We start from the raw sequence: 14045 nt of genomic DNA on the forward strand, positions 1-14045 counted from the left end.
GCACCCTGCGAGGCAGCAGGTGCCGGCTCACAGCCTTGGGTTCAGCTCGCATCCTTGCTGCCCTTCAGGGAGACCCAGAGCTCCTGGCTGCCAGCTTTGACCCTTGTAGGCACGATGGGATGGGAGGGTTTCCATCTCACAGGTAATTATATTAAAACAAAAACACTAAGGGAAAGTGTTTGCCCCTGGAAAACCACACACACAGAGCATGTGCATATGACAGGAATTTTTAGACAGGAATATCATATTTAGGGAAAAAAGTTAATCTAGATTAAAAGTAAAATAAAACCAGTTATTATTTCTGAGAAAATATATTCATGGAAGACATTTTTCTTTAAAGGAAGCAAAGGAAGGAGAAGGAAAACTCTTATTAAAGTTAGCTGTATTAGGTACAGTTCTAGAAAGCACTGCTCTATTAATTAAGCACTCATGAAATATGTACCTAAGTTTAGAATGGAAATATATACACAGTGTAACCGAACCTGGCTTACTGAGAATAAAATGTTCAAGTGTCAGGAAACACTAATTTTCCAATAGAAAAGTACAAAATTCTTGGGCCTTCTGTTAGGATTTAACTGACGTTCATGTCTCATATACTTTTCAGCTTTCACCTAATATTTCAATGTGAAAACATTCCTGGTTTGAACTAATTATGTATCCCCAGGCTCACAGGGAACCATGGTACGTTCTCTGAGCTAATAAAGGGTGAAATGACTTCACACTAAATAGGAACCATACTACATTGAACCTGCAGATCATTTTTTGGAAAGCATGGCCTATCCTATCCCTTTCTGCATCAAAATTTTAGTTAATTTAGCTATTTTCTCTTTCCCTAAATTCCTGGCGAGAGAAGACAAGGACATACCACCTCCAACACAATTTATCCCCCATAAAGTGGTCCACTGGAAATATCACCACATGGGAGGGCTGTTTCTCATAGGTCCTGAAGTCAGAGTCTTAACAAACTTAACACTATAATTAACAAGATTCTAGACACTCAACTGCCATGACTACTGACAGTGCCTCCCAGAACCCGGCCAGGATGAACAATTTTACAGGCAGCTGAGTCCAAAGCTCAACTGAGAGCAGCTAGCATTGACCTTCAGACTAGGTGGGGCAGGTTCCTTCTCCTGCTGCATCATTCTGCAGGGGAAGACGAGCGCCCACATTTGACACTATCAGTATATCAAGATTCTGTCCAGAGCACATTAGGTTCAGGACAGATGGTTCCAGCAGCTGTTTGCTCATGGAGCTTGGCTCATCTAATTCCCATTCTCAGAAGCAGCATGACAATAACACGCTTTCACAGAAACATGTTTGTATCTACTGTAACCCACCCTTCACAATCACACTCACTCCACACCACTGCTGCCAAATTCTCTCTCTCTCTCTCTCTCTCTCTCTCACACACACACACACACACACATACACACACACACATGCGCGCGCGCCAGTCCAGCTCAGTAACTGAGTTGAACAACTTTCTGTTTCCTGGTAGGAGTAAGTTGTAATGGTTGAAGGATTCTTAGATATTCACAAACTAAAATAGGAACTGCTTGAACTTGTTTGTTGGGATCCAAACTTTGAAATCCTGATAGAAAATTCCACAGTCAGTGCAAGTGTGCACTGTGTGTGTCAGTGTGAGTATACATGTGTGTGTTTCAAGGACACCAAAGTAAGGGAAATGATTAGACACAGATAATACTGATATCTTCAAGATTCGGTCTATGAATCTACTCACGTCTCTGGGAAGTCCAGTGACCATGGCCTTGCATGGGAGGTTCTCAGCATTTGGCATCGTTATCTAATGCTTACAAATGACAGAACAGTCATGCCAAAAGAAATCATATAGGCCATTTCAAAGCATTTTAACCTTTCCAGCACTTAGTGCAGATGAAGTTTTCTTGCTTAGAAAACCAATGCACTTTCACTGCCAGCTTACAAAAGTTACATAGCCAAGGGGACTGGTGTAATGGTATATATAATGGTATAATCCTTAGCCTGCAGTACTGGTGTCCCACATGGGTACTGCTTCTAACCCGGGCTGCCCACCACATCCCCCCTTTTAAAAATTTATTTATTTTTATTGGAAAGGCAGATTTACCGTTGGTTCACTCCCCAAGTGCCGCAATGGCTGGAACTGAGGCAATCCAAAGCCAGGAGTCAGGAGATTCTTCCAGATCTCCCATGCGGATGCAGGGTACCAAGGCTTTGGGCCATCCTCTACTGCTATCCCAGGCCACAAGCAGGGAGTTGGATGAGAAGTGGAACAGCCGGGACACAAACCGATACCCATATAGGATCCAGTGCATGCTAGGTGAGGATTTAGCCACTAGACCATCATACTTGCCTCCATTTCTGATGCAGCTCCCTGCTTACAGTCTGGAGAAGCAGCAGAGGATGATCCAAGGCCTTAGGCCTCTAGACCCACGTGGGAGACCTGGAAGTTCTTGGCTCCCACCTTCCAATAGGTTCAATTCTGGCCATCGAAGCCATTTGGAGAATGGAACAGAAGAGCTCTCTGTCTCTAACCCTCTCTTGCTAACTCTTTTAAGTAAAACTAAATAAATTAAGAGAGGGAGAGAGCTACGCAACCCTCCAGGTTGCTTGACACTGAGCCTCTCCCCTTTAAGAAGAGAAACAGGGTGAGAGCAGGTCAGTGACCCATCGGGGCATGTACTTGAGTTGACTGCTTTGATTCACCAATTCGAAGCTTCTCAGATGGTGAGAAGACCTTGTTTTGTTCTGTTGATGAGCAGAGCATGGAAACGAACAGCCTAGTAGTGATGAATACCACATGAATGAATGTAGGTCTCACATTTGCTGTGTCCCACAGGCAGATCTGAACCTCAGGCTCAGCTTCCGAACCTAGACACTGGTTAGGGGCAAGTGCAGAAAGGAGAGGGAGGGGTCAGGCTTTGAGAGCTGCTGCTGGGATACACAATATTGCCTTCCCACAAGTTATTTCTCAACACTTAGCTGTTACAAGAACACAGTGAGGTCAACACTGCAGAGCGGTGGTGACAGGCGCAGGTGAGCTGGCCTCTTTCTTGAGAACAATGACAAGGGCAAGTGCTCCTCCGCTCACACGAAGTAGCTCATTCTCAGCAGCCCAACACTGCCATGTGTAAACTTGATAGTCGGTGGCATAAGCAAAGAGTAAAACCCACAACTAGTCTGGGCCCGGCCCTGTTGCCTAACAGCTAAAGTCCTTGCCTTGAATGCTCCGGGATACCATATGGGCACCGGTTCAAATCCCAGTGGCCCCACTTCCCTTCCAGCTCCCTGCTTGTGGCCTGGGAAAGCAGTCGAGGACAGCCCAAACCCTTGGGACCATTCACCCATGTGGGAGACCTGGAAGAAGCTCCTGGTTCCTGGCTTTGGATCGATGCAGCTGTGCCTGTTGCAGCCACTCGGGGAGTGAATCATTGGATGAAAGATTTCCCTCTCTGTCTCTCTGTATGTACGACTTTGCAAATTAAGAACAAAACCACAACCAGTCACTACCATGGCATCTGTAATACAATGTCATGAAAAAGTCTGTATGTGCATGGAATGTAACAGACATTAATTTTCAACAGTATAGAACTGGTTAACAAATTAGAATTCTAAGCTCAGAATATCTACTTTAGTGTTTTTAATTAGGTTGACCTTACTAAATAATAGTTAAAGATACAAAATTGGAACAAACAAAATCAGAGTAAATATGCCATGATGTTAATCATAGTTATTTTCAGATTGTGAGATTATGGGTAGATGTTACATTTTTCTATAATGCCCAGGTTTCCTTCAGTTCCCATGCTTTTGTAAGATTATAATTTTTTAACAACTTTAGCTCCCCGAGTCCCCAAATTCAGTGGACTAAGTCTCAAGTCCAAGCCCAGAGGATATGAAAAGAGGCATTCTTTTTTAAATTGTCTTTATGGGGGTTGTGGAACACATTAGTGTCAGCAGCAGCCATGCTGCGACACACAGGAATCCACGCCTCCAACTTTTGGAGGTGGGAGGGCTGTGGTCGTGGCTGCAGGAGGCCGGTGCATCGCCTGTAGAATACCTTCCATTGTAAAGAATCACTGACTGTCACAATGCTTTTACACATAATTCACTGGCGTGTCCTGAACTCAGTTTGGTGTGGTGTGGGTGACAGGTGAGGGAAGGTGGGAGGGCTACTCTAAAACATGGAAGCTATCACTGAATCAATCCTTCCTGTGCCCACCCACTGATGCGAACCCTGCTGACACCTCTCAGGAGATGAAATGGCAGATGTACAAGCAACACTTCGGTGACTGCTGCTCTCAACTCCTGAGATACACAAGGCTCTCCTCTTCAAACCACAAAGAAGCAAAGTGGACACAGAAGAAAGAGGCTGCACTGCGGGTTCAAGAAGACTTAGCTGTGTTAGCATCAGTCATGTTTCCACATCAGCAGCTACCAGGCACACGCTGTGTAACCTGCAGCTATCCTGGCTGGTAGGAAGGAGAACAAACTCCCGCTGCTTATGCAGAAAAGCTAAAGGACTCTGGGAGGCACAGACTCACCGGAAACCACCTAGTAGATACGCCCGGTTCCTCACGCAGTGCAGAACACGATGATACAGGAAAATTCAGGAAGCTTGACTGAGATTTCTCTGCTCAGTTTCGGGGTGCCCTTTGAAGCAAATCCTAAAATGTCAAAATAAATAAATAAAGCTATATGTGCTTGTGATTTGACAACTACATTAGCACAACTTCTATCTAAGCAAGAAATGCAATTCTTCACCCTAGTTTTTAAACAAACAGAATACTAATTAAAAAATAGCCAGTTTTTACTATTTTTTTTCCATCTCCCACTCTTACAGTAGCTATGACTTTGAGATTCACGCAATTCTTGGAAGGACACATAGATGTAGAACATATTGTACATTCGGATTCACAGAAAGGGGCAGCAAAGTGCAGCCAGGGGCCACTGCCTCACCCGGGTGTTGATGCCATGTATTATTATCAGTTCATCATACTCCTTGTGTGGGTCCAGAGGAGTCCCCAAACCACTGCATGGAGACCTCCCCCTCAATTAGCCGTGGATAAGATAACTCACTTATCTGTGAGTTTCAGACATTTAAAAATGCCATCTACTTTTGCCTTTTCCCTTCCTTTGTTAGTTTCTTTTTCCTACCAAAAGTTTGTAGGGGCTGATGCCCGTGGCTCAGTCACTCACACCGGGCCCCAGGGACACCACAGCACTATAGGATGTTTGACATTCCCTACAGCAGTTTAGAACTTACAGGCTAAATGAGATCATCAGTTAGAGTTCAACAATATTCTGCCACATCTATCCTTAAACTGGAATAACTAGCCATTAACCACACTTGATCCAAGTCTAGATTTCATCCTGCTTATATCAATGAGCTCCTTACTAAACTATTCATTCTTCAATGCATACAACCCTTACCCAACTTTGCGGAAAGGTAAGTTCCCAATTGCTGCATTATAGGTAATAGCTCATGATCAATACCGGTGTTTGACCAAAATGATGTGAATGAATAAGTACAAAGAGGTGTCTTGAAATAAGCTACACATGGTAGAAACAACAGAACAGAATGTGGGCTCCTGGGGCTGGCACTGGGGCACAGTGAGCTAAGCTGCTATGCACAGCAGCAGCATTCCACATCAGAGCACAGGTTTGAGTCCCCCTGCTAACATGCCTGGGAAGGATGCCAGCTTTGACCTAATCAGCCTAGACTGCTGCCACCATTCTGGCTATGAATCATTGGATGGAAGATTCTCTCTCTCTTCCCCCTTTTCTTCCACTTTCCCATCACTCTGCATTTTAAATAAATGGTTTTAAAAAATGTAGATTCCTGCACCCACCCCTAGTGTACTGGCTAACTCAATCCAGACAAGTAAACTGAGCTTTTCTGAAGCCTAGGTTTCCATATTCACAGTGTGGAGGTAATTCCTGGCAAGAATGTGGCAGAGGACAAATTCTTCAGAAAATCCCACCCCTGGCACTTGCTTACAAAACACACTGAGTTTTCTCTTTGTAGCAGAAACATTTCTCCATTCCCAGACAGCATCAGAATTGAGAACAAACTGTTAATAAACAAACATGGAATCATTGTGGTTTTGTGCTCTATCACAACAGGGTTAAAAACCCAGGCCACTGATGTGCCTGACCATTCACACAACAGAAGTTCTCTCCAAATAGAACATGGAGGCTCATCTCTTTCCTTCCAGAAAAACAGGACTTTCTAGAATGATCCCAAGCAAAATCCACTCTATGAAAATGTAAGAGTTGTACTGTTCTGTCACGAAAACTTTCAAGCAAAACCCACATATCCTGATAAGCTGGTTTATGGAGCCTGGGTCTAGTTCAAACCCTTGACTTCCCTATGAAGGGAAAACCGGCCCACTGCTGGTCACATGACAGACAGGAAACGAGTTGCCAGGCAGCACCTGCACAGAGCAGAGCGGCTTCTAGACAACACAAGGATTCATCAATTGCTCCATGAACTGCCCTGGATTGTGAAACTGCTGTGGGCATAGCTTGCTCTATCATGGAGTCTTGAGACCAAATGGAGACGTTTTCACAGAGCTCAGCAGAAGGAAAAGCAACAGCGGAGCAAGCTCGTTTGTTTTTATTTTTGGGACATGTGACTCTTACATGTTTGTAAACAAATGGCAGGATCCAAAGACAAACACTGGTTGACCATAGGTGACATCATCTCTATTATCCTAGACGGATTGTCTTTGTCTTCTCTTCTCTATTTTGTCATACCATACATAGTTGGAAAGGAGATTTCAAATTCAGGTATGTAATGAGGCAAGACATGCATAAATACTAGTAGTGATAAATTTAGGCTAAAAATAACTTCATTCCTTACTCTCCATTAAGAAATGAGAATTCCATTTCCTAAAAACAAATCTTTTAATCAACTGCTCACATTCAAGGATGCTAAAACATGGGACTAAAGCTACCAGGAGACCACGGGGTGAGAGTCAAACGCCGAATTCTACTGCTGTCTCTACCATCCATAGCCTCTGACCATGGGGACTCCACATGCAAGCCCAGCTGATGCAATTCCCCACAGGAGCAACATGACAAGGAGGGGGAGCACGTCTGAAAGCACCTTGCTGCCTGCCAATCAGAGAGCTTCAGCGACGGCTATGAGTTCTCACCGATGACAAAACCATCTTTCAAAGTGAACAATCTATCTTAACCAAACCTCTGCATTGGCAATTTCACAGACATTAATTAACCTTACAGCAACTGTTGTAAGAATGGTCACTTAGCCAATTTATAAACTCTAGCAGGGTAGACTCATCCCAGTACCTCACTGCCCCATTCGAATTCTTGCTGTAGGCTGCTTACCTTTTAATTAATGTGAGCTATTGTTCATAGCTTTTTCATCCTAAGTACAGTCTTTAGCCTGTCATTAGTAGTTACATTCATGTTTTTGTCCATGAGCTCTGATGTTTTTCACTGTGTGGCAGAACAGAAGGAACACTCAAAGGGATTTCCTTGTACAGCTTATACCATGTGACCAGCTAAGGGAAAAGGGGTAGCATCTCTAAGAGTGCTAGACTTGAAAATGGGGAATTCAGAAATTTGAAAACACATATTCCCATGACTTAGAAAAGGAATCCGCTATGAATTATTCACAGACCACCTGATTCGATTATACCACATTTATGAATCTGAAGAAGTGAACAAAGATCAAGTTGCAATTGAATGTAGGTTGGGCCAATTCACAAGCTAAATGGTATAGCAATAGTAACAGCAACATTAGCTAGTGTTGTCAGGATGGTCATGACATGCCAGGCCCTGTGCTAAGCATTCCAGTGATCCTCTGGTTTAACTGTTGCCACCTTAGGAAGCAACTTCTAACATTCTTCTCACTGTAGGAGTAAGAGGCAAGAGTGAGGCTGCCTATCTGATGTGATCCTTCAGCTACTGCCAAGGAAGCTGGGATTCAAACCCAGAAGGATTTCAGAACAGAAAGCTGTGCTCTTTGTCACTCTGCTGTATGGAAGAACAGACTTGCTCTATACCTCCATTTGAAAATTTAAATTTGTGCTTAAAGAAAAACTACAGATAATCGCATACCACCCTAACAGCTTAAGAGTCATCAAGAAAAGCCAAAACTGAATGGAAATCCATAGACTGTCAAGGCCCATCTAAGAATCTTTTCAGGAACCCCAACATTCATCTCTAAATTGTAAAACATATTTTCAGCTTGCTTAGAAACAAAGTCAGGAGCTCAATTTTTGGAATGAAGGGTAGAGAATGTCAGATATACACAAATATGGTTACCTCAAAAACACTTGTGGCATTCTGTTTCTGAGATTCGTAAAAAGCTGTTCCATTTTGGAAATTTTTTGAGAAATTAAAGACCCTACATGAGTCAACCAAGCTGGTGATTTGGCAACTTCACTTTCTAAACTGCGTAGCCGGTCTAATCGGAGTTCTATCTTGCTAATGTTTACCAAAACTACCTTTACATCCACAGTAGCAAAGAAAATGAAAATGGCATCATTCATGCTGTGGGCATGAGAATTTAAAAATAAACAAAAATTATTGAAACCTTACATGTCCACAGACTGTATCTAGGGGATTATCATATCCCATAACCTCCGTCTTTGTGCACTGACATTTGACCCTTTGTATAATATGCACTCTGTACCAGGGAAACCTAAGGCACCAGCTAGTTACTCATTACATTCGGGTGCCAAGGGTTGACTTGTACAAATTACACTGCTAACAGCCCAGCCTGGGCTGTGTGCTGAAGTGGTAAAAGGCAATCATCCTAGCTGTGAAATTCTGTCATCTCGGCAGAATTGAACTACAAATTGCAGCCATTTGGGCCTGACCTCTGCTCCCTGACGTTAGCCTCGACCTTTGAACCTCAGCGTGGGATTGAGAACCGGCTAGCCACTCTACTGCAGAAGACAGTTAACATGGAGACTGCTAGTCTGCCTACACCCACCTCCCGTAAGGTGTCAGCCGGGGCAAGACACCCGAAGGATGGAGAGCTTCAAGAGACTGACCCCACAATGCTGGTCCAGAAATAGAAGATATTGAAGACACAAATTTGTGAAGTGTTTTCACTTTGAAATCAGAAAAGGACACTAACAACTTATGGCCATCCAATACTTACTGGTATGCTCTATATGCTTGTATTTTCAAAGACAGAATAAAATATTTGAAACAAATTTTCTTTTTTGCCAAGCAATATTCTCATCTGGTGAATGTTTAAATAAATGTACGATTGAACTTGTTATAAAATATAAACATGTAATTAAGCCACTTTTGGAAAAAGCAATCATGAAAATCAAATTATACTTTCAGCTCAAACTACCCTTGGAAGAGTCAGTTTAGGCGAGGAATGAAGCATACAACACCCTATGTTTCTCAGGTTCATGCTTTGTCTCCCATGAAGTCACCTCATAGAAGAGGAGTCTGTTAAAGGGACCAGAGCATCTCTTGAGGATTAGCCTTCACCTCACGTGCCAGTCACACCACTCCATTTCCAGGTTAGAAGATGTGGACAAAGATCTCACTTCTCTAACCACTTAATGCCACAACAAGTCTCAAATTACATGTAAAATACAACTAAGCCGTTAGTTATAATGGAAACGGAACCAATTTTGTAAAGAACCCACACTTAAATAGTTTCATTTCATAAACTTAATTATTACTTGGAAAAAAAGCTGAGCATGACGAACCAGGACTTTCTTCTGGGGGGGAAACGCTGCCACCATCCAGCCGTATGGACCAATTACGGTCCAGTCTAGCTTCCCTGATGTTTCTTAGGCCATCACATCTTCAAGTTGTAATTTCTCCTCTAAAAAACTGACTCTGACACAATCGGTAGAAAATAAACATGGGTTGAAGCGTCCCTGCTTTCAATCCTATCAACAGCAAGTGTTAAAAGATGTTACTTTTACTAGATTCTCCAAATGTGTTAAAAGAGAAAAGTTGCTAGGTAAACTGACTTAAACGACCGAACTTGAAACCCTTAACAAATTTTGCAATGTTTTTCTGCCTTCAATGAACAAACAAAATGGCTCATTTGCTTACTCAACCTGATCGAAATTGCATTAATCAAACAATCATTCTGTTCTGTCAGCAATTAAAATAAATATAAGGTTTCCCCTACCTTTCCACTCTTGGGAATCTGGATGTGTCGGGCTTACTTGCAACAAAAGGCTCGTGTGAGCAACCTTTGCTCCTGATCCCAGGAACTGCGTTAATGTTAGATATGGCACACGTCTCCTCATTGGTCAGGGAGCCCGGCCACTTCAATGCCCTGGGAGTCATTTGCCAAGGACACCTGGGATGAGCTGGAGTGGGTGGTGCGGGAAGGAGGGAGTTGTTAGCGCTGCCACATGGAAGACACTCAACAACAGTCTGAAAATGGACAGCAAACCTGCTCCAACAAATAGGCTCAGGGAAGGAACTAGAAGCCAAGCCAAACCCTGATGACTCCAGTGACTTTTTGAAATACACCATCCTTAGAACCCAATGAGTGCCCATGCCCTAGTACTAGTTGGTGCAGATTAAAAAATTTAATAATAATTCCTACTTCATGCGGGTTGTGGGGATAAATAAATACCTCCAAGCAAAGTGTTTAGAAAAGCATTTGTATTATAGGAAATACTCAAAGGTCACTAGGATTTCTTAGACATATTACATTTTTAATAAGTGTCTTTTTTTCTTCCCAATATACCTAGATTGGGCACTTTTGTCTTTGGTAAAAACGAATAGGCAAAAAAAAATACACATCAATGAAACCCTCATTTATTGTTGCTGACCAGCTGCGAATTAGAAATGACTTATTGAAACATAATGTGCAGCAGAAGGAATGGAAAAGGGAGAGGAAGTCACACTTTATGACTATCAATGCAGGAACACATGATAACGTGTGTGTGTGTGTGTGTGTGTGTGTGTGTGTGTGTGTGTGTGTGTGTGTGGCGGGGAGCATTCAGGCACACACACAGTTGACTTGCTCCTCCTCAAGCAGTAAGAGATGGCACCTCATCCAGATCTCTCTGGTGGGACTCCTCCGTCCAGGCAAATGGGAAACACAGAAGGGAGAAGAACAACTGGGAGGAGGGCTCCTGAAACATAGAGCCTTCTCCCCAGGATGAAGACAAGCTCCGTGCCATACAAAGATGGAAACTAAACTCAGCAACCCTTCCCAAGGCAACAGCTGGCCAGTGACCAGTGATCCTGAGGCTGCCCCTGCGTGGCTGCTCACCGTGAGCAGGTCTACGAAGCCCAGCACTGGGAAGCAGCCACACTGCAAATGGAAAGGCTGCGGGGACAAGGACAGGGTCGATCAAGAGCGCTTTATTACCCCTAGATAAAGTAATCGGACTATAAAATATTAGCAAGTTAATGAAAGGGTCAAAATTCAAACATGCTTAAGATGATAATCATACTAAATATTATATAAAACTAATTCACCAGGTTCTCACCGAAGAAAAACCAAAGCAACCCTTAGAAACAAGGCAGTTTAAAGAACAAAACTACTGATTGTCGATGAATTATAATTCCTCTCAACTACACATGTGACCTGGAAAATCTGTTGTAGTTGAGTGTATTATGTGAGAATAAATTCTGAGTATATGGCATATTGTAAGCTTTAGAAAACATCTTTGTTCTGGAAAGTTGGTACACACACACACACACACACACACACACACGTATTCCTGTATCAAACATTAACCAAATATGTGGAAATTCAGGAAATATAAAATATCTTAATAGTTTTTTTTTTAAGTTTTGAGAAGTAAGGTGCTAAGGACAGGGGAACTTGTCATGGGTATCTGAAAGCAACACTGAAGAGTAAAGCCTGCTTCAAGCAAAGGTAAGTAAAATTTTCCTTCTGTGAGTTTTGAACAAAGATAATTTAAAAAATAAATACACATGGGCCTGGCATGGTAGCCTAGTGGCTAAAGTCTTCACCTTGTATGTGCCGGGATCCCATATGGGTGCCGGTTCTAATCCCAGCAGCTCTGCTTCCCATCCAGTTTCCTGCTTGTGGCCCGGGGGGAAAGCAGTAGAGAACAGTTCAAAGCCTTGGGACCCAGCACCTGTGAGGCAGACCCAGAAGAAGCTCCGGGCACCTGCCTTCAGGTAATTTCAGTTCCAGCTGTTGTGGCCGTTTCCTCTTTGTCTCATCTTTTCTCTGTACATCTGACTTTCCAATAAAAATAAATCTGTATATATCTATATAGATATATCTGTAGATATATATGGAGGGAGGGAAGCAGGGAGAGAGAGAGTAGAATTAAAAGATCAGTCTATTTTGGCATGAATTTTCTAAAAATCTCTGCAGTTTTTTTTTCCATAATGCATATTTTTCAGGAGTTTTCAAAAAATCAGATTAATAGATTTCCAAAATTTTATTTGCATGGAAATCATTTTTCATGAAATTTTAGAAGTATTCTTGCACATAACAGAATTTAATTTCAAAACACTTGCTGAAATCATTTTCCTGGTATTAATGCAAAGCTAAAACACAACAGGAAAAAATTGCTCCTGCATGTACACAGAGGCAGAGCATCCATTCAAGGACATATCAAAAGTTGGCAATGATGTCCTAGAACTGTACAAGTGGTGTCAGCAATACTGGTTGGCCATGAAGCTAACTAATCTACACTGGGAAAGAGAGCTAGTTTAGAATAAAACCCAGAGACCTACGTGACCAAAAGCACCATAGAATTTTTGGTGTTGTTATTAATTTGTCAAACATCCCAACAGCACTGGGGAGGGAAGGAGTTTATTATTTTTTGGATATTTAGAAAGTACCTGAGAATACTCACTGTCAAGTTTAAAACTGTTTCCTCTCAACTGGTACAAATGCCCTTAATAAGTGAAACTACAAATATAACTTTTGTCTATTTCAATCATTCCGAGAGCTAGGCATGCCTCTAGGTTCTGGGACTGTGGGAGTGAGCCACACAGCTCCGGATTCCTGTCCTCGTGAGCCCTCTGGCTTCATGAGAAAGACAAGCACAGACAGAGAAAATCAGCAAGATTTACCGAAGTCAGATTGTGAAAGAACTAAGGAAAAAAACAGCAGGAAAATAGAACGGGGGTGGAAGGGGGTGGGGTGGACAAGTATATTGAGATGATCTCTTGTAAGGGAAATTTTCTACTATTATCCCAGGTTAGCAAGAACCTCAGAGGAGTTAGATCAGCTCAGCTGGGGAGGGTCTGGGACCACTACTCCCTGTCACCAGCCCTCTCGTGTTTACCACACTCCTCTTGATTGCTGACAGCCCTTAGAATCACCTGCCATGGCAGAGAACACTTTCAGAGACAGAAGCTGAGAGGAGGGGCAGTGGCTAGAGCGCACCTGTTCTCAAGGCCCAGGGCTCCAGCACACACACTGGGTGAACTAACCCAAGTTTCGCAGCTGCACCATTAGGCATTCCGCTCAACCCCTGTAACTTTTCAGCGTGAATAAGTGAAGAATTAGTGAACACACTAGATCCTGTACCTCAACAGCACATTAAACCAGCGTCTTCCCCACTATTGTTCAAAGCAAGAACCACTCCAACTGCGCCCAACCACCCTGCATTTTGGGTGGCCACTGAGAGCACACGGGTCGCAAGCTTCCATGTCTGTTACATCTGGCAGTGACATGCGCAGCTTTCACGGACAGCCAAAGAAGCAGCTGAAAACAGAAACCAATGCAGACGTTCCTGTATCTAGACCTATCTTGGATGAGGGACCACTTGAAGCGCTTTTGAAGCGCTTCTAATTAACACACACAATCCTCATAAATTATGCTGAGGTGAGTATTAGTATCATCACCATTTTATAGATGGAAAAACAAAGGCACAAGAAATAAAGTAACTTGCTCAAGGCAACCAGGTTCCAAAGAGTGGCATGAGCCTTTGGGCAACCCTTCACGTCGCCACTTCCAAACAAATCTTTCCCCAGAATCACTTTCTTTCTCCCTTTTCTTCCACCTTTCGCCACCCCGGTCCCTTTCCCAAGCTTCACTAGGATGCTCTGTTAGTTACCCAGTGACAGGCATTTTCATCCTTAATACG

General features: G+C 43.0%; 1 protein-coding gene across 6 annotated transcripts in view; it reads right to left on the reverse strand.

Annotated features, from left to right (window-relative positions):
* The window catches only part of RBM47 (RNA binding motif protein 47), a 144436-nt gene that overhangs the window by 25747 nt on the left and 104644 nt on the right, over nucleotides 1-14045 (reverse strand). For all 6 annotated transcript variants that reach the window (XM_040965781.1, XM_040965783.1, XM_040965782.1 and 3 more), the window contains one exon: nucleotides 4539-4661. The gene's annotated coding sequence lies outside the window, so the exon portion shown is untranslated. The remainder of the gene's footprint in view (nucleotides 1-4538; nucleotides 4662-14045) is intronic.

The sequence above is a fragment of the Ochotona curzoniae genome, unplaced genomic scaffold (assembly GCF_017591425.1).
Source record: "Ochotona curzoniae isolate NIBS_2020 unplaced genomic scaffold, NIBS_Ocur_1.0 scaffold_4505, whole genome shotgun sequence".
In the NCBI taxonomy this organism is placed as follows: Eukaryota; Metazoa; Chordata; class Mammalia; order Lagomorpha; family Ochotonidae; genus Ochotona; species Ochotona curzoniae.